Source organism: Ambystoma mexicanum, chromosome 10 (assembly GCF_040938575.1).
Source record: "Ambystoma mexicanum isolate Mex_15411 chromosome 10, UKY_AmexF1_1, whole genome shotgun sequence".
Classification (NCBI taxonomy): Eukaryota; Metazoa; Chordata; class Amphibia; order Caudata; family Ambystomatidae; genus Ambystoma; species Ambystoma mexicanum.
This window is the reverse complement of record NC_090932.1, coordinates 655,492,801-655,512,124: the sequence shown is the minus strand read 5'-3', so window position 1 is coordinate 655,512,124 and position 19,324 is coordinate 655,492,801. Positions and strand designations below refer to the sequence as shown.

Genomic DNA, 19,324 nt, shown 5'->3' with positions numbered 1-19,324 from the left:
CAGCAATGCCCCACCCATCAATTAACTAATTTGTAGGCATCACTACTTGCTTTTCGTATCACAAATCGTGGGATGTTCTGATCCACACCCCCCTAATCTGTTGGTCACCTGCGATAAACCCCCCGATTTCTCAATGACCACATTAATCAATCTAATACTTATGCATTTCTGTACACTATTCCCTAGCTGCCTGGTAGTTCAAATTATATGGGCATTTTCTCGGCAGGGTGCGGGGAGGCACTAGCATCCTAAATCTAAACCCAACATGTTGGCAGCTCAAGACCTATAACCGGACTCCCACTGATTTGTCCTTTGGGAAAGCTGCAGTCCTATCCTCGCTCTGCCGTTCGCATTCCAATCTTGGTCCTCAAAGGGCCTGCAGCTGGATACCATTTAACTTATCTATTCGGAACGAATGCCACTGTTCTCAGCTTCACTACTAAGGCTTGGGAAAGGGAAATCATTCAAAATCTTTATTATGCCACACTACTGCAACAGGGAATAGAAAATACTAGTGCTCACTTCCGATATGGCTGTGCTTCAGTTTTTCCCTCACCCCGGCCCTGTGTCTGCACCACCATTGTCACACACTATCACTGCTACTATAAATTAAATGTCACTGCTGCCACACAACACCATTAGCCATAATGTCCCCCACCAGTAATCAGTAACCAGAAATCTCCAAATACTTCACCAACTGCATGGATCCAAGCTGCCTGCCGATAAACCACCCCAAAACCAAGCGGATTTACTGCCTGCATATAGCAGCCTCCAGGATGAATGGATCCGATTTGCCCACACCCTTTGATGCCATAGAACACCACCCGTTCCTGTTGATGTTGGCCATTAGCCTCCCTACCACCCACCCCAGCCGCCCAACATAGCCTGCATAGTACGATGCCTACCCAGCTACACAACAAGCTGCCTACCAGCAATCACCTGAATAGTGCCACAAACTGGATGGTGCACCCGACCCTCCCCACAGGATTTCCCCCATGGCCTACACCCATTTTAGCCGGTCAAAGCATGGTTGGTCCCAGACAGCAGGTAAGCAGATTGTTGATAGTGTGTACTTAAGTATGAGAGGAGTGCTCCGCCTCAGCTGCGCCCCTTATATTCCCCTCACCCTACATACTTCCTTCACTCCATCTGCTCCTCCAGCCCCGTGCTTAACTCCTCCCTTCTGCCCAAACCCTGCCAGCATCACAGAACCACCCACACCCACTGCAGCCCCAGACCGAGCAGACTGCCCTAACCCCAAGCAGCCTCCATCAGAAATACTACCCACAATAGCTCTCCTAGCCACCAACACCATGATTCCCACTGCACTCGCTCAGCCCCATAATGGAGCCGATCACCTCTGACAGCTCTCAACTTGCACCTCACACCCATGCTTCCCCCCCACCTCCCTCCTCACTCGTAACAACCGCATGAGCTCTCAAATCACTGTGCATTCCCATCATGCGCCCTCAACTCATCAACACCCCTAACCACCCTCCACTATACCCCCACTCCTTCATCTAGTATCCAATGTGCCTTAATCAATGCATGCTCACTTACTGCTCATGCAGACATTCCCGATCTCATTGAGGTCACCAACCTAGGCATCTTAGATATCAATGAAACTTGGCTCCATGCAATCCTCTGACCTGACTCACGCAGAAAGAGGGTGGAGTTATCATCATCTATAAATACACACTCTCCATCTGCAGACTACCTTCTACCCCCTCCCAAACTGCCTCTCACTCACAGCTCAGCTATCACCGATTCCCATTTCCACTAACATGCTGCATATTATATACCGCCCACCTGGATCCACCACCACCTTTGAGGACGATTTGACTCAGTTTCTCTTGGGCAATATCAATCCTAATTCCAAAAGCATTGCCCTGGGTGACCTCGGCTATGCTGACCCCCTTGACAAGGATGCTGCATCCCATACCAGCTCCACCTCGGGCTACTCCCAAAACTCAGCCCCACACACACTCATGGGCGCACACTTGATGGACTACTTGACCACAATTGTGACACTGTGGTCCTCTCCAACATCCCTTGTGCATGGTCAGACCACCATATAATTGCATTCACCATCCCCCCCAAAGTGAACCTATCTCCCTTCCCACCTGACCCCCCAAGATCATCTCAAGATGCATGCATAACTATTCCCCATTCAATACCTCTGATGTAGTTGTCCCAGTTAACCACTACAACACCTCCCTTGCATTAGCCATTGCTAGTGAGCATTCTCAAGAATGTTCTAATTTCCCTTACCTTTTGAGACCCCCAGCAGCTTTGCTAGATTTCTAGGATTTGATTTTTTACCTGGAAAGAGTGGGAGCCTTTTTTCCCCACTCTTTCATGTATTTTCTGGTGTCTTTTACTTTTGTGTTCTTTGGTTATGGAGATTTAAACAACTCCATAGGCATCATCTTTTTCTTGTGTGTCACACAGCACCTTTAGTGCAGTGGCACAGGGGTGTCATCCAGACTCCCTATGGTTTAAATCCCTTCTCTGGGGCTGACTACTGTGTCCCAGAGTATGTAAAGTTGAATTGACTTTGCTAGTCTCTTTAAAATTACTGACCCAGCACACACCATCTTCCTATAGAGTGCTGGAGGTGTTGCTTACCATCCCCTTAGTCAAAACATTCATGTAACAGTCAAATGTTACCCTACTTTAAATGGCTGGTGCCAGTGGTTTAGATCAAACTACCATGATGTTTCCATACCGCGAACAACGGTAGCTAAAAATCGGGTCAACCATGTTTTTCAATATGGCACCCAAGACCTATCTGTAAAAATAGACTCTGGTTGACATTTTTCGCCATTTCTTTTAGAAAAGGTCCTTCTTGTGTTTAACTCTGCGCGCCAAACCAGGTTTGGGCCCTTTGTTCATTGGCCTTTGGTGGGCTTCAGCGCTGAAGCCCTCCTCTGGCGCCCCTTTGTTACTGGGTGGACAGGATGTGAGGGAGGTGCCCGAAAACTCCCCGTGCTTAGTCTGCTAGGAGGACCAAATACACTCTGGCGTGATTGGCCGGCTGGCTGTCCGGCAAGGACAGTCACCCTGCTGGGTGAGTGACAGCAAGGCTGGAATGAATGGGGGAAAACTGTTTAAAAGCAAGTCTCTGGGACTTGGAAAGCAGAGTCGACCACTGGAACGAAAGAACCGAAGATGAGCTGAAGGAAGAGGACTGCTGCAACTCCTGTACAACTGGTGAAGCCCTGCTGCAGGTCCGAATTGCCTGAAACTCCATCGACAGAGTAGCCCTTCAAGGTTAACTTCTTCCCTTGAGTTTGGTGGGAACAACCAACTCGCAATCCGCCTGGAAACCGCCCCCTCCTGGTCGAATTTTGTACAGAGTGCTGTGAAAAACCGGATAGCCAGCGGGAAGGATACCAGTTTGTGGTCTTTAAGGCACTCGCACCTTAAACCGACGTCCTAGCCAAGCTTGTGGCCTCTTCCCTGGGCAGTGCAGGAACCTCCCCATGACTGAAGCACAGGAACTGCGAGAGCTGCAGGAACAACTGCCTCAGCTACAGCTTATTCTTCATTCAAAAGGTGCTGTGCAAATGCGGTCTGGAAATCTTTTCGGCTACGGAGAAAGTTTGTGAAACTTTCCTCCTCTTTGAAGGCTTGTCCTTCCCTAAACATTTGTCTAACTTTTCGCCTGACCAAATTCTTCTAAAAACCGTGGCAAAGACTTAACCGATTACTACCAGAACTCTGCTATCCTCTAACTTTGGCCCAGGCCTATTGAATTGAATTGAATTGCTGGTTGTAATGAACTGAAAACCTTTGCCATGCCTAAGAGAGAGTATTTGTGCCTTGACTTCTTCTAACCTTGTCTTTTCACCCCTTTTGGAAATCACTGAAGTGCCAATTTTCTCCCACTTCAGGGGAGCTGACCTTGTTCAGTAATTTATTGGTGGTGTTGTGTAGTATACTTGCTATAGAGCTGCTTTTGCTAGTGTCATATTTTCTGAACCAATGTGTAAATAAATGTATATTCTTTTTACCAAGAAACCTTGAGTTAATGTCTACTTGAATCACTAAGTATTGGTCATTTGTGTAACTCTTGCTACTGCTCACTATGCTCTTGAGATAAGTCTGGCTGCTCAGCCACTGGTACCATATTACTGTGTAGTACCGGCTTGTACCAAAAGTGAAATTGTACCGACACCTGTAGTCTTAATTGTGTGTAGTGTTCCCAAAGGGTACTGCACAGGATTCTGCCATCAACACACCTGGCCCCCTCAAAGGACACATGCCCAAATGTTCCAAGGGCACTAGCCCATGGTTCCCCCCAATCTACACAACTTGCATTCCAAGAAATGTGCCATTGAGGCCATTTGGTGTAAACTCCCTCAGCAAAAAACAAATCCTGCTTTACAGCCGACTCTAGGAATCACACAAAAGCTATCCAAGATGCTAAGGAATCTGCCAACAGCACTCATATCAAGAATGCTGATCAAACTCCTGCAAACTTTTCAGTATACTACGCAAACTGGAATCGCCTGTGTCTCCCCAACCATGGCCATCAAAGAAGACGCCTGGTGTTGCAACATCCAACAGAATGCTCTTCTAGGCAAAAATCACTCTACTGCAAAACAAAATCCAGCTCTATATTCCCCTCTTCAATTTCCACTCAGTCACTGAAGCAACATCACTAACATCCTAAAAGGCCTCAAACCCTCCCGCTGCAGGAGATACCTGTTCTCCACCACTCAAAGAATGCGCTGCCCTTCTACTTGTGCTAATCACTGCCATCATCAACACCTCCCTTGCCTCTGGCTCAGTCCCCATGTCATTAAAAGAATCCTGGATCTTACCCCTCCTTAATCCGCCTTCACTTGACCCAGCTATTGCAAGCAACTACCAGCCCAACACCAGCGTCCCCCTCCTGCTAAAAATCATCAACCTGGCTGTCTACATCCAAATTCAGAAACACCTCGAGCAACCACATTCTTATCCCTCTCCAATCTGGCTTCCGCCCAGACATGGCACGGAAAAAAGCACTACTAGATCTCAAGAACCAGCTCGATGATTCCAGAGACTCTGGCAACCTTGTCCTCCTCATACTCCTTGAACTGTCTGCTGCATTCAACCTGGCTGACCATTCCACCCTCTGCCACCACCTCACTAGCTCTGCATCCTTAGACAGCTGCTACTGACTAGATTGCCTCCTTCTTTACCAACCGCAATTCCAGAGTCTTCTCTGACAACCACTTATCTACCCGACAACATCTACATGTGTCTCACCCTCCCTCTACAATGTATATACCAAGCCTCTTTTCAATCATCTGAACTCAGTCAGCATCAAGTACACAAACTATGCTGATGACACTCAGATGCTCATCTCTCTATCTGGAGACTACCACCTGGACTTTCAGAAAGTGAACTCTCTATGAAATCATTCAAACCTGGATGTACAGCCACCAACTGTGCCTTAATGATGAAAAAACAGAACTCCTCCTCGTAGGCAACCCAGCCCACCTCCTCAAACTAAGCCCAGCCTACCAATCTTTTAACAGTGACAAACACACCCTCCACTTCTCTCCTGTCAAACATCAAAATGCTCAGCTTCCACCTAGACTCCACCTTGAGTAGGTCAAGCCACGTCAACGCCATCGCCTCTTCAGCAGCGTATGCCACAAAACGTATCAATGCAAGTAGGCCCTTCCTATCCACCAACAATTGCCTCAATATTGCTTGCGCTATCCGGTCCAAGCTGGATTATTGTAATGCGCTCCTTGAGGGGGCACCTCTGAGAACACTGCTCAACAAGCAGCAAACCATACAGAACAATGCCCTCCAAGCTGCCCTCGCCCTCAACAAACATGACCAGGTCTCCACGGTAAGGAAAGAGGCACACTGGCTCCTCGTCAGAGAAACAATAAATTTCAAAATCATCACCATTACACACTGCTGCCTCTCCAACAATGCCCCCTCCCTTCCGGGACCAAAGGGTATCCAGATCCTCTTCCACTAGACTAACTCGAGCCACCTACTGCAACCACCTGTCTAATCCCAGGTTCAAGCGATCCAAAGCCGGTGGCTCCAGATTTCCCGTCTCTGCTATTGCACTTTGGAACTTGCTCCCTCCCACCCAGAGGGCAGAACCATCCTACAACTCTGTTCCGGAAACATTTAAAGACCTACTTATTCAATTAATGTCCTTCACCACTCGCTAACTTGTCTGTTATTTATGAAAAATCGCTTACTGCCTACAACTACCGCCTAGATGCACAAGGGCTTATTGCAATCCAGCAAATAATATAATAAATACCACCCGTGCCATATGCCTGGGCCTACCTTAGCCTCCATAACTACTTTAAAGATACCTTTACAGCCATGCAAGAATCGAAAAGAAGAAGCCAATTATCTGTGCAGCTGCACAAACAACAAATCACCACTGAACTCAGCTAGCTACGTATAACACACCATTCCAGTGGACACTGGCCACAGGCAGAGCTACCCACGCACATCAGAAGACAGCAAGTACTATGATAAAATGTGGTCGTGCTGTTAACACAATTCTCCGCCGACTATGCCTCAACACCTCTGACACCAGAATGCAGCACAGACCTATGACAAATTTGGGCACGCTGAACACATAGCGAGTCTCTATCACTCACACCACCTCCTGTCTTCACTCAGCACCCATCCACATGCCTGACCACCTGGGTTGCTCTCTACCGGAGCATGGCCAGCCCTGCTAAGCCTTATTTGGACAAATACACACATATATCCTAATCTTACTCTGTGACCTCCAAAACTCTGGACTTCAGTACTCTGCAGGCATACCCGCTAACAGCACATTGGTCCCATAATAAGGGTAAAAGGCACTATATAAATGACAAGTAGAATACAATACATGTGTTGCCTACTCCATATTTTCACATGCAAACCTATCATATAGCCAGCTGCCAACTACAATCCCTGCATGCCTGGTGCCTCGCACACCATCAATTTGTCATGCGCGCTAATAGATTTGATTTTCTTTAGTCTCTCTCACACACACACACACACACTTAAAGAGGGGCTGAAAACATGACTGGAGTCGTGATGTATGGAGAGGATGGCAAATTGAGGGAACACAGACATGCACATAAAAAGTGGGACAAGAAGAGAACTACAAAAATGGAGAGCGGGATATGCACAAGGTTAGATTAATAGAAAAGGATCGAGCAACCAATCAATTTTTGAGCCCACCATGGCTGGGTCCTGGCCCACTTAAATCTCAGACTGATCACTACATGCACTTTTCCCACCCTTTTAAAGCACTCTGTAGTATATCACACATACATAGCTGCCAAGCTCCCCAGTACCATGCAGAGTGACACCTCGAACCCGTCCGGGTTTCCCCATTGCATACTGCAATGTGTAGACCCATGCTTACAATTTGTGAAATGAATCTACAAGTCGCTGGATGCAGTGGGGGAAAGCAGAACTTGCTTGAGATATACATAGAACTATAACTTGGCAGCAATGCCCATACATACATACTTTTATTATTTTACCCTGGGTGACGAAATGGCGTATTTAGAGCTCTCAGGTTTCCTGTGGCCATCTCCGAGAAGGCCATGCAGTCGTGTTTTTACTTTGAATTCTGGGACTTGCAGCTTCCCTACATTTCAAATTGGAAATTAAAAAAAAACAAAAGTCAGAACACAACGTGATTGAAACAAAACTGGATGGCCTTCTTAAGCTTGGCCATGGGAAACTTTAGAGTCCTGCAGATTTTGAATAATTTGATTTTGAAATGAAGGCTGGCCCGATGCAAATTCATTTGACTGGGTGGAGCTAGAGAGGGATATTTTGTTCATCAAAGATGGATCGCCTGCAAACGTTTTTTAAGGGATGTTTTGTAAAAACATTTCTAACATCATTCTTTAAAGTGAAGCACCCCTCTCTGTTCTGCTAATTCCTTCTCTTGGAGCCTCCCCCTAACCAGTGTTCTTCCTCTCAATGAGGACCTCAGTGCTCAACCAAATGAAGCCTCTCTGCCTGCCAAAAAGGCCTCCTACAGACAGCCGAGAACCACCTCCAGAGCCTGCTACTTCACATTCAGGAAAGGATGCCCCAAAACACAGCCTTAACAGCCCAGAGAAGGACTTCCCCCTTCTGCATCCACCCCACGAAGCAGAGCGCACACGCAAATACGCACAAAAACTTTACCCAACACCCCACACTCAGCACCCAGGCTGCCCCACGCACACCAAGTACCCTGCCACTCCTCCCCAACTGTTCCCTGACAAGGCCCTCAACTCCTTCTCTCCAACTGCCCCCTCCCTCCACATCCTCCCCACCCAGGTTCTCCACCAAAGGCCCACCTACTCCACTTCTCCCCCAAGAGTCTCCAGCCCCATCTCGCCCAAACCACTTCTCCACCAACAGGCCCCCATCCTCCCCCAAATACCTCCCATTCTCCCCCAACTGCCCCCACCCCCTTATCTCACAACTGTTCCCCTTCTCCAACTTCACTGGTAAGACAGCTCAGTGGGTTGAGCACTCGTTGCTGCAATTTATGTGTGATCTGCAGGTTTAGGTTTCGAATCCTGGCAAGGCAAACTCAGCCTTTCATCCTTCCGAGGTCGATAAATGAGTACCAACTTCGGTTAGATGATTTTGTATGTAAACATGTATGTAAATTGCTTTAGAGAAAGCGCTACATAAATAACACATTATCATTATTCTCCAACTGTTGCCTTCTCGTTCAACTGCCTCCCCAACCCCCTCTTCAACCCCAACTAGCCCCAGCGCTCTCCACCCCAACCCTCCTCACTCAAATGCATCTCCACCCCTTCTCCCTCAACTGTCACCCCCCCAACTGCCCCATCTCCCCCAGCAGCTGCCTTTCTTCCCCAGCTGCCCCATCCCTTCTCCTCCAATTGCTAATTTTGTCTTCCCCAAACTAACATTTCTACTGCAGCAGCCCCACCCCTTCGCCACAACTGCCTCGTCCCCCAAATAGTACCCTGCCCCTTCTCCCTCAGTTGCCCCAACCCCTCCCTTCTCCCCTGCTGCCCCTTCTCACCCCAGTCCCCATCCCTTCTTCCCCACACTACCCCGTCTCCCACAACAGCTCCTCATCTCCTTCCCCCTCAACCGCCCCAACCCCTTCTACCCCAATTTCCACCACACCCTCAACTGCCCCCACCCACTTCTCCCCAACTCCTCCTTCACCCCCCAACTGACCCCACTCCCTTAACTGCCCCCTTCCCCCCTAATGCCCCATCCACCCCCAACTGCCCCATCCACTACCAAATGCCCCATCTCCACAACAGTTGTCTTGTCTTCCCCAGCTGCCCCTACTGCTTTTCCTCCAAATGCCCCTTCTCACACAAGTGCCGATCCCTTCTTCTCCAAACTGCCCCTTCTCCCCCAACTGCCCCCCTTCTCCCCAACTGCCCCCACCCCCTGCTCCCCAACTGCCCCACACCTTCTCCCCAGATGCCACCACCACCACCTTCTCCACAACAGTCACTACCCCTTCTCCCTCAATTGCCCCACACCTTCTCCCCAATTGCCCCTTCTCCTTCAATTGCCCCACCACCTTCTCACCCAAATGCCATCCAGCACATTCTCCCTTAACTACCCTCTTCCTCATTTGCCACCACCCCCACTTCTCCCCCAACAATCACCATCTATCCTTCGCCCCACACTCCCTCAACTGCCCCATCCCCTTATCTCAAAACTTTACCCCTTCTCTCAACTGCCTGATCTCCCCAACTGCCCAATCTCTCTAACAGCTGTCTTTCTTCCCCAGCTGCCCTGACCCCTTCTCTGCCAAGTGCCCCTTCTCACCCAATTGCCCATTCATTCTTCTCCAAACTGCCCCTTCTTCCCTAACTGCTTCCTTATTTGCCAGCCGCCCCAGCTGCCCCAACAACCCTCACCCCTCTTTCACCCCCAACTGCCCCTCTCCTTCAACTGCCCTTCTGCCCCACCAACTGCCCTCCTCCTCCTTCCAACTGCCCTGCTGGCCTCCTGCTCCCCCAAAAGCCCTCCTTCTCTCCCAACAGCCCCATTCTTCCCCAACTACCCCACACCCTTCCTTTTCAACTGCCACTCACACAAGGACCCCTCCACCAGCATTCACCCAACTCTCCCTGCACCAGACTATCTACTTAGTAAAATACCCCCACCTCCAGCACTGATGTATCCATGCACTCCATTCTCTCAGCCAAACAATCTTGCAAAAGGGTTCTCAATCCCAACAGCTCCCCGGGCACATTGGCTTTCACAATTAATTCAAAGACTTAGCCTTACCCATATGAGTGCCACAAACTCCGATCTCTTTCTTCAAAGCCTTCCTGCTGCAAAGGCTCTGAAAAGCACTCTGCAGTTCCAGCCGGCACCTGATTCTATTTTTAAACGAACAGACATGCTTCATGAAGCGCGACAAAGACACATCTTCTGATTTGGAGATTACAAACAAAGCGCGCCCGGAACTGCTGGAAAACAAGGAGTATGCCGGGAGCTGCAGGAAGGAGATGGGACATGCGCAAATGGTGCTGTCAGCTTAAAAGTTCAGAAGCATTAGGCACACTTGGACATGTTCACTTTGCAAGCATTTTATCTATCTCCAATGCATTCAAAGCTGCATGTCGTTTGAAAAACTGTTTAAACTGTTTAAACAAACAATGTATTGGGTCACCTTCATGATCACCTTTCTACATGCAGAGAAAATGTAAAGTGTAACTAGGCAGTAATGCATTATGGAAATGGAATTGTATTTTAGAGCACATTATATGCAATTATACCATGTATTTTCTCAGCAATTATGGCATTACAAGTGAACATTTGAAAACAAAGGTTTTGACTTTTTTTTCTTTCAGGTCACTAAAGAATATTGATATATAATGAGCTCATGATCACGACCCACATCTGGAAAATAAACTCAGCAGGTTGAGTGACTGTTGGTGCGATTGGACGCACTATGGCTTTTGTGTAATTTCTTCTGAAAGCCTTGTAGCTTCCAACATGCCCCATACCATTCGGGAGATGTTTGTCCAGTCCTGATTTTAACATTGCATTCTGTGACTTGTAGTCCCAAATTTATTATTGGGCAATCTGGGACCACAAATCCCAGAATGCAAGATTTAAACCAGGCCTGGAAATGAATCTTCCAAATGGAATGGAGCATGTTGGCATGTAAGTGTAATTATGAAAATGAAAAACTGTTTGGGAGATAACTCCGGCCTCCTTCCTCCCAGGAGGGAATCATAGCACACCCACCACCTACTCTACCACCTCAAAATCACCCCACCACCCAACCTAAACCCAGCCCATACGACTCCCCCTGTTTTTTATTGTGACATCGACCTTGGACACCTTTTCACTCTCCCAACACTTCACATGCCCTCCATAAACTTCAATAGACCCACCCGCCTAGGAGATTCTTTACCAACAGTAAAAATGCATTAGCTTCCATTGCCTTTAATGGGATCACCCATCCCACATTCAGACATCTTGTGCAGTCAGTAGATTGAGAGGTATTACTGCATACCCACCACCCAAATCGCCCACCCCTCACCCCAGCTCCCTAACACCCAATCTTCCCACAACATTACCACAATCCATTCTCACTGCAACATGCCAAGCACCAAACCTCTTCCAGCACACACTCCCTAAAACCTCACAGCACCCATCCACAAGCCAGCTCGATGTGGGTCGCTAGCAGGGACTTGGTCACCCCTACCTACCTTTGTATTGGCTAAAAGGCACACAGGCATTTTATTCTCCTCTGACTAATCTCCCACTCCACAGGCTTCGGTCCTCTGAGGGCGTTCACCTACAGCGCTTTGAGACATACCAATGGTAATAGGTGCTATACAAATGCCGTATTACATTACATTGCATAAGCAAGCATTATAAGTATTATTACATGTCGAGACTGGTGTACATTGGAGCCAGTTTTGACATGTATTCTTACTGTGGCATGGCATTTTTAATGTCCAAACTAACAGGAGTATATTCTTAAGTGGGGGTACTGGCATATATTGACAGAGCCTGTTTGGACATGTTTTCCTATAGTATCTTTACTGGTATTATGCACGAAGCAAACGTGAGCATGTTCTTTCATGGGAATACTGACATTTATTGGTTCAGCCAGAATGGAAGTGTATGGGCACAGCCAGCTTAAAATATTAGTTATAATGGCATATTGTGAGGGCAAAGGCATGAAAATGGGCTAGGAAACGCGTATATGTGCTCTTGGTGACTTGCATCTTTTGATTTTTTCAATCCAATTGCAAACAGTCTTGTTTTTTAACCCAATTTTTTACATGTTGTATGCTGTATAATTCCCCCAATTTAAACGACTATTCCAAAAATGTTCTCTGGGAGAACACCCTGAATCTCCTTTGGTAAGTTTGGGCTCCATCGCTACGCTCACCTGGTCTTGCATATTAGTGGCAAATATCTTTGTCTCTCCAGTTGAAAAGTTCACCAGTCCCCACTTTTGGATGCTACATTTGGCACCACCCCCTTGTTTCTGTGCATTGTGAAAGACTTAAGGTTTGACAAAAAAAACATAATTACATATTTTACCTAGTGCAGTGCACAGTGTGCCCCTGCCTCCGCATGGTCATCATGGGCATTGCACATGGGTTGTGGTCCAGGCCAGCCCAGAGTGTGAAGCAGCCCCTGCTTTGTTGAGGAGGTTGAGGGTGGAAAAGGCAAAGAGCTTGATTGCAGAGGGCTAGACCCTTGTTGCAATCCAATGGGATAAACACACCAATCAGAGTCAAGGGCCAGGCCTGGAGGCAGGACAAAGGTACTGTGGGAGAGAGGGAGTCAGGGAAAGCAAACGCTGGGCCGCAGACAATGGACAAAGATGCCGCAGAGGGCAGGTGAACTGACTCTCACCTGATGCCTGGGGTGGAAAAAGTACAGGGAGCTCGCTTGCAGTGGGCTAGACCCTTGTTGCAAACCAATGGGACCAATGCACCAATCAGTGTCTGGGGGCAGGCCTGGAGGCGGGACAAAGGTACGGTGGGGAAAGAGGGAGTAGGGGAAAGCAAACGCTGGGCCGCAGGGGTGCAAATAATTGACAAAGTTGCCTCAGAGGGCAGGAGAAGCGATGCTCACCTGATGCCTGGCGTGGAAAAGGATTTGGATGTCATCCTTTCTCCCCTGAGGGGAGCCCCTTCCCATGACGCCCTGGGTGGTGTACTCAGCAGGAGGATCTCATGGGGAAGGATCCCACCCTATGGGACTAGGGATGCCTATCCAGGGAGAACGTGATATGGACACTGAGCACCACACTCTCTCTCACCCTCCTCAGACACTCTTGTTACTTCAGTACCTCACACTTCCATGTGCATGTATAAGATAGTAAACTGAATTTCCTTCCTGAAAAGTACTGAGACGAGGAAGAGCATGCAGACTACACATTTGACACAAACTCAATGACTGGAATGAAGAAGAATCCATATGACCCAGTGAAGAACCACAATGGTAATGTTGGGACGAGGGAGAAGTGCAGAGCCCTGAAGATCAACACAGGAAACAACTAGAGCAGCGGTCCAGATGCTAAAAAAAACAGCGCAAACCACAACTTAAAACGTATGAATGGACAACCTCCGGTGTCATTCTGGCCCTGAAGGATCTTCAAAACAGGGGAGCGGAGCAGCTCTGACGAGAGACGCTGCAGACCAGGACACATGCAGCAGAAACTTGGCGTCCAAGATAGATGGAAGAAAGAAAAGCTTACTAGAAGGTTGGAGAACCAGAGGAGCAGGGAACCAAGCGGTCTGCAAGAGACCCGGCGTTTGGGGAGAGACCAGTGTGGCAAAGCCCCCACAGCACGAGAATGGATTGCAAGAGCAAAGGGGAAGCCAAGGCGAACCACAGACACAAGAAGATACTGGAGGTCCCGCAAACCAAACCAAAAGGTATGCAGAGGGTGCCCAGGAAGGTGCTGGGGAATCCTGAGGACTCTTGCCAATCGAGGGAGGAAGAGTGGAGAGATCTTCCTTGCCCCTCTGGGGCAAACCAAATCTTAGAGAACAAAAGATACCTGGTGAGAGGTCATCCTCATGAAAAGCTATCACGAGAAACAAACCATACTTGGCTGGAGAGTAAACCAAGTTAGTGGAATTTGGGAGAAGAAGAATACCCAAAGGCCCTGAGATTTAAAGAATGGCCAGAGGAAGAGAGAAATTCCTTCTGGACCTGTGAATTTTTAAGTATACTGAAAGGGGAAGGGAGTAATTCCCCCTGGCATTCTGAACTGCCTTAAGACATTTTGTAAAGGCCAGGGGGAGGGAGTCATTCCTCCTGCAACTTTGAACTGCCATGAGAAGCCTGCAAAGGGTCAAGGGAAGGGAGAGATTCCACCAGGTATTGAGAATTGTGAAATTGAGCCCAAAAAAGACCAGGGGAAGGGAGTCATTCCCCTTAGTGTGGACAGAGGGTGCTACTTGAATACCAGGAGAAGGGAGTCATTCTCCTGGAGCACCTAGTCCAGGGCGAAGGGAACCATTCACCCTGGTGGTAATAAATCAAGAGGCGAGATACTTGGAGAGAGGAGGGTTTTTCCAATAACCCAATAGTGAAGAACCTATGAGCTATAAACAATGGTGATGTTCTGAACTGGAACTGTACCTGTTGAGAATATTACTATTTTGGAGCTTCCAACCTGGAACTTTGTTTTATGCTTTTGAAAAGGGATTGCAAGCTGGGTAATGGAGTCATTCCCTCAGAAACAGTCCCGCCTAACCATTGGAACTATATCCCACTGTCTAGATGAAGGGAATTATTCTTCTGGACCAAGGAGAGATACCACTTCTTTAGTTTAGTTATAAGCGTAAGGGAGGAAATAGGTTTTTGAGACAGGATGGTGGACTCTTGATTTTATTTCACTTATTGGGTATTTATAATGCGCCTATACACAAAGACGCAACAAGATAAGAGGGTGGGGGAAACAGGGGGACAAAAACAAAAATGATCCAATTAGGCCTTGTGATTTTCGGATCATGCAAGTTCAGTAAAGAGAAGTGCAGGGGACGAAGGGGGAGTGCCAATCAGGGCGTCAGGGCCCGTGAGAAAGGTGAGTGTCAGGGGAGGCCAGGTGGACAGAGCCAGGGGAAAGCAGAGAGTGCCAATGAAAGAAGGTACACAAGCTAAGGGCGAGCTAAGGGGCTGGAAGGGCTACACCTGTGGAGGCCCAGCCAGGCTAGTGCCCAGATGGGCAAGTGCATGTTGGGGGGCAGGGGAACCAAGTGCAGGGGTATATGGATTGGGGGGGCCTGGTGTCCTGTAAGACTCTGAAGGAACCAGGGAGCCAGTCAAGAAGCAGACATGGACATTAGCAAGGGAGGGGGAGAGGGAAGGGAGAAGAGAAAAGGAAGGTTTTGAGAAGCTTCCGGAACGTTTGGACTTTAGGAGATCCGGCTCAAGTCTGAGAGAGGCAGGTAGGCCATTCCAGAGGGTGACACCTGTGGAGGAGAGTGATCTTCCCCTCCGCCACCCCCTGCACCCTGCCCTCTGCTTGGAAAAATGTCTGATCTGCGGAGAGTTAGAGCTAGACAACTGAAGGGTTCTAACAGGGAGCTATTTAGGGAGAGAGAGTTGAATGTAGAGGGGTCCCAAGCCCCAGAATGCCTTGTGGATGATGGTCTTGAACTTGATCCTCACAGCAACTGGGAGCCAGTGGAACGATTCTAGGGTTTTGGGCGATACGGTCTGTGGTCTTGAGGCCAAGGATAAGTCTTACATTCCAATTCTGGATTAGGGGGTGAAGGGAGGAGTTAGGCAGATAAAGCAAGAGGCTGTTGCAGTAATCCAGCCTGGAGAGGACCAGAGGCCTGGAGACATTGACTTTCGGGGGAAGGTGAGGAAAGGGAGAATGCCTCTGAGGCTGTGCAGCTGAAAGTGGGCCTTCTTGGCAATCTCTGTGATGTGAGGAGAGAAGGAAAGAGAGGAGTTGAAGATGACACCAGGGTTTTTTGCCTCACAGGACGGTGAGGGGAGGATGGAAAGAGGGAGCGAGGTTCCAATGAGAAGGATCTCTGTTTTACTGGCATTAAGACAGTGATCGTCAGCAGTGTGCCATGCCTGAATAGCAGAAAGGTAGTCAGGAATGAGAGAGGAAGAGGAGGAGGCAGAGGAGGGAAGCTTGAAGGAGAGCTGTGTGTCATCCGCATCACACTGGAAGTTAGGACAGAAGGTGGGGATCAGATGGGCTAGAGCGGCCAGTTATTTGTTGAAAGGCCATGGCAAGAGGATAGAGCCTTGGAGGACTCTGCAGGTCGAGAGTGAGATGGTGGAGAGAAAAGGGCCCAGTTGAACCTGGGAAGGTCGGTCCGAGAGGAAGGAGGTCTACCAGTCCAGAGTGAGGTGCATGATGCCAAAGGTATCATGGAGCCGATTTATCAGGTTGATATGCTTGACCCTATCAAAGGCAGAGGAAAGGTCAAGAAGTATGAGAGCAGAAGATCTGGAATCAAAATTAGAGAACAGGTCTTCACGGGTGTTCAGGAGAGCAGTTACCCTGCCTCTAGCAGCTCTGAAGCCAGACTGGTGGTCGTGGAGACAACCAACAGATTCAGTGTGGAGGATAAGCTGGGAGATGGCCAGCTTCTCCAAGAGTTTGCCCAGGAAGGGGGTAATGGAGATACGGCAGTAGTTTGCCAGACAGGAAGGGTCGGCAGAAGGCTTTTTGATGAGAGGATGCACAAGGGTGTGCTTGAGGAGTGAGGGGAAGGATCCAGTGGCAAAGGAGTGATTGCAGAAATCAGCCAAAGCCAGAGCCAGGGAGACAATGTTGTCCTTGATGGTTCTGGAAGAGAAGGGGAGCACCTGCTTGGAGGAGACTTTAATAGAGCAGACTTGTCTAGAAATCTCATCAGGTGTTATGGGAGAAAAAGAGGAGAGTAGAAGGGGAGGGGTGAGGAGGGCCAAGGAGGCCTGAGAACAGGTGAGGGAGAAGGGCGAGGACAAGATGTCCTGAGGTTTAGAAATGAAGTGAGAGGCCAGAGAAGTGTAGAGTTCAAGGGAAGGCAGAGGAGAAGTGGAGACAGCAGTACGGTTGGCAAGATCCTTCCAGATTTTGAAAAGTTAAGTCGTGTTGTTTGTGGCCACATAGATGCAGGCTTGGATATAGGCCCTCTTCTTAGAGCAGATGGAGAGTCTGTATTGCCTTTGGAGCAGGAGGCAGGCCAGTTTGTGAGAGAATGTGTTCGATGCCTGCCACTTCCACTCAGCCACTCTGGACTTGCGTTTAAGAGCGGCCAGGTCGAAAGTCATACCAGGATTTGCACTTGGAGGCAGGTTTGATGCGGATCTTCATGACAGGGGCAAGTATGTCCAGAGAGTTGGAGCGGGAGAGTTGAAGGTTAATAAGGGCTGTGTCTGAGTGAGAGTCAGTGGCAGGAGTAAGATGGGGAGTGAAGGTGGCAGCAAAAGTGGCAACTGACACTCGCTTCATAGGTCGAATGACAGAGAAGGAGGTTGGCAATGCAGCTGGGAGCTTAGCCAGGGGACCCAGAAGGTCCAGATGAGAGGACAGACGAGCATGATCAGACCAGAAGAGAGGAGTAATGAGAGGGTTGGAGCTGGTGATGTCTGAAAAGATGAGATCATCCAAGGTTGATCGGCCGATTGTGTCAGTCCAGAGGGAAGAATGGAGAGGTAAATAGAGTCATAGAGGTTGCAGAAGAGCCCAGAGGCAGCATCAGGGGAGTTGAGGTGAATATTGACATCTTAGAGGAGGAGGCAAGGAGAGAAGAGGTGAGGTCAGCCCTTTCAGAGAGGAAGTGGGAGACCTGGCTAGGGGGCCTGTAGGGTGGCCAGATTCAGAGAGAGGCCAGGAGAGACATCAAGCATGCAGATAAGGCATTGGAAAGAGGAGTAGGCCTGCAGGGATATGATAGTAGCAGAGACCCACTCAGGGAAGATCAGGGCAACTCCTCCCCGGGACAGTTATGCCTGGGCTTAGACAGGATCTTGTACCCCTCAGTGAGGAGAGTGTCAAAACATGTGACAGAGCTAGCAGTGAACCATGTCTCAGTGAGCGCGAGGACGTCTAGGTCAAGGTCTTCAAGGAGGTGGCAGATGTCAGAGGCATGTTTGACAGCAGAGCAAGAGTTGAGGGTATCTAAGTGGAGTATGTTGCCACTTTTGAAAGTCTTCAGAGGAGGGGTACCGGAGTTTGGTCAAGCCGTCGGAGGTGGTAGAGGGGCCCGAGGGGTGGCAGATGGAGGAGTTGCAGGAGAGCTGAGGGAGTTGATGAGAGAGGGAAGACACCTTTAAAGAAGGCAGCGGTTGGGCTGAGAGCACTGGGCCATGACAGTGCCATTTAAATCAACATTAATGAGATCCCTAGAGGACGGGAAGGATACCAAGAGTACCTACACCAATAATGGGAGAGGAATGGAAAGGGCAGAGCACAGAGACCATAAGAGGAATCCAAAGGTCCCGCGAAGGGACGACAAAGAGGATGTCAGCGATAGTCTGCCTGGAAGAAGCATCGACATAGGTGTCAGCGATGGGCAGGCCTGGATTGGAGACCAGGAGATCCTTCTTGAACTTTTTATTTTCAGACTTCGTCAGAGGGGTAGGATAGGAAATAGAAAAGCAATTAGAGAAGATAGGTTCGATTGAGAGCACCATGGAGGGAGAGTGCAGAGTGAAGGAAGGGGGAGAGAGGGAGGTACTGCAGAGCACGACACCAGCTGCAACCAACAGCACTGACACAATCTAGAGTCAAGTGTCCGAGAGGGGAAAAAGGCTTAGGTTACAACATATAGCAGAAAGCATGACACCTAGAAGTGAGGGAAAAGCCTAATTATAAACACAGCAGCAAATGCAAGAACATACAGATTTGTCTTTCCTAGGAAAGAGGGCAACAGCCTCATTTTCAAACAAGGCATGCAAGAACTCAGAGATTCGACTTTCCTGGAAGGGGCGAAAAGTCCCCAGGCTAATTACGACAAATCACTGATGCCAGAGAAGGATATCATACAACTGCCAAGTGCAGCAGAATGCAGTATTAGATAATAGCAGTTATAAAAGAGGAGGACAGTTAAATAGGGAGCTTTAATTACTGTTCCCCTGCCCAACCCTTTCTTACCTTGTCAATCGCTGCTGGTGGACGACTGCGCTGCATACTTTCATGGCAAACACCGGCAACAGTGGGAGATGCCCTATTCCCCGGGGCCCTTAGCTGCAGGGGGACTTCAAGGGCAATGGGTTGCCCTAGGATCTTGTTTTAAGGGGAAACTCAACCAATCAGGGCTCAGGGCTGGCTGGGATGAGGGCGGGGAGTAAGGTAACCTGAAAAGGGCCCAGTCAGGGAGCCGAGCCAAGACACATC

At 48.8% G+C, this 19,324-nt stretch overlaps 1 long non-coding RNA gene across 1 annotated transcript in view; it reads right to left on the bottom strand.

Annotated features, from left to right (window-relative positions):
- LOC138493209 (uncharacterized) overlaps window positions 1-10,474 on the bottom strand; it is a 40,586-nt gene extending 30,112 nt beyond the window's left edge. The window contains exon 1 of the long non-coding RNA XR_011276311.1: window positions 10,273-10,474. This is a non-coding gene — a long non-coding RNA (uncharacterized lncRNA). The remainder of the gene's footprint in view (window positions 1-10,272) is intronic.
- Window positions 10,475-19,324: the final 8,850 nt, after the last annotated feature.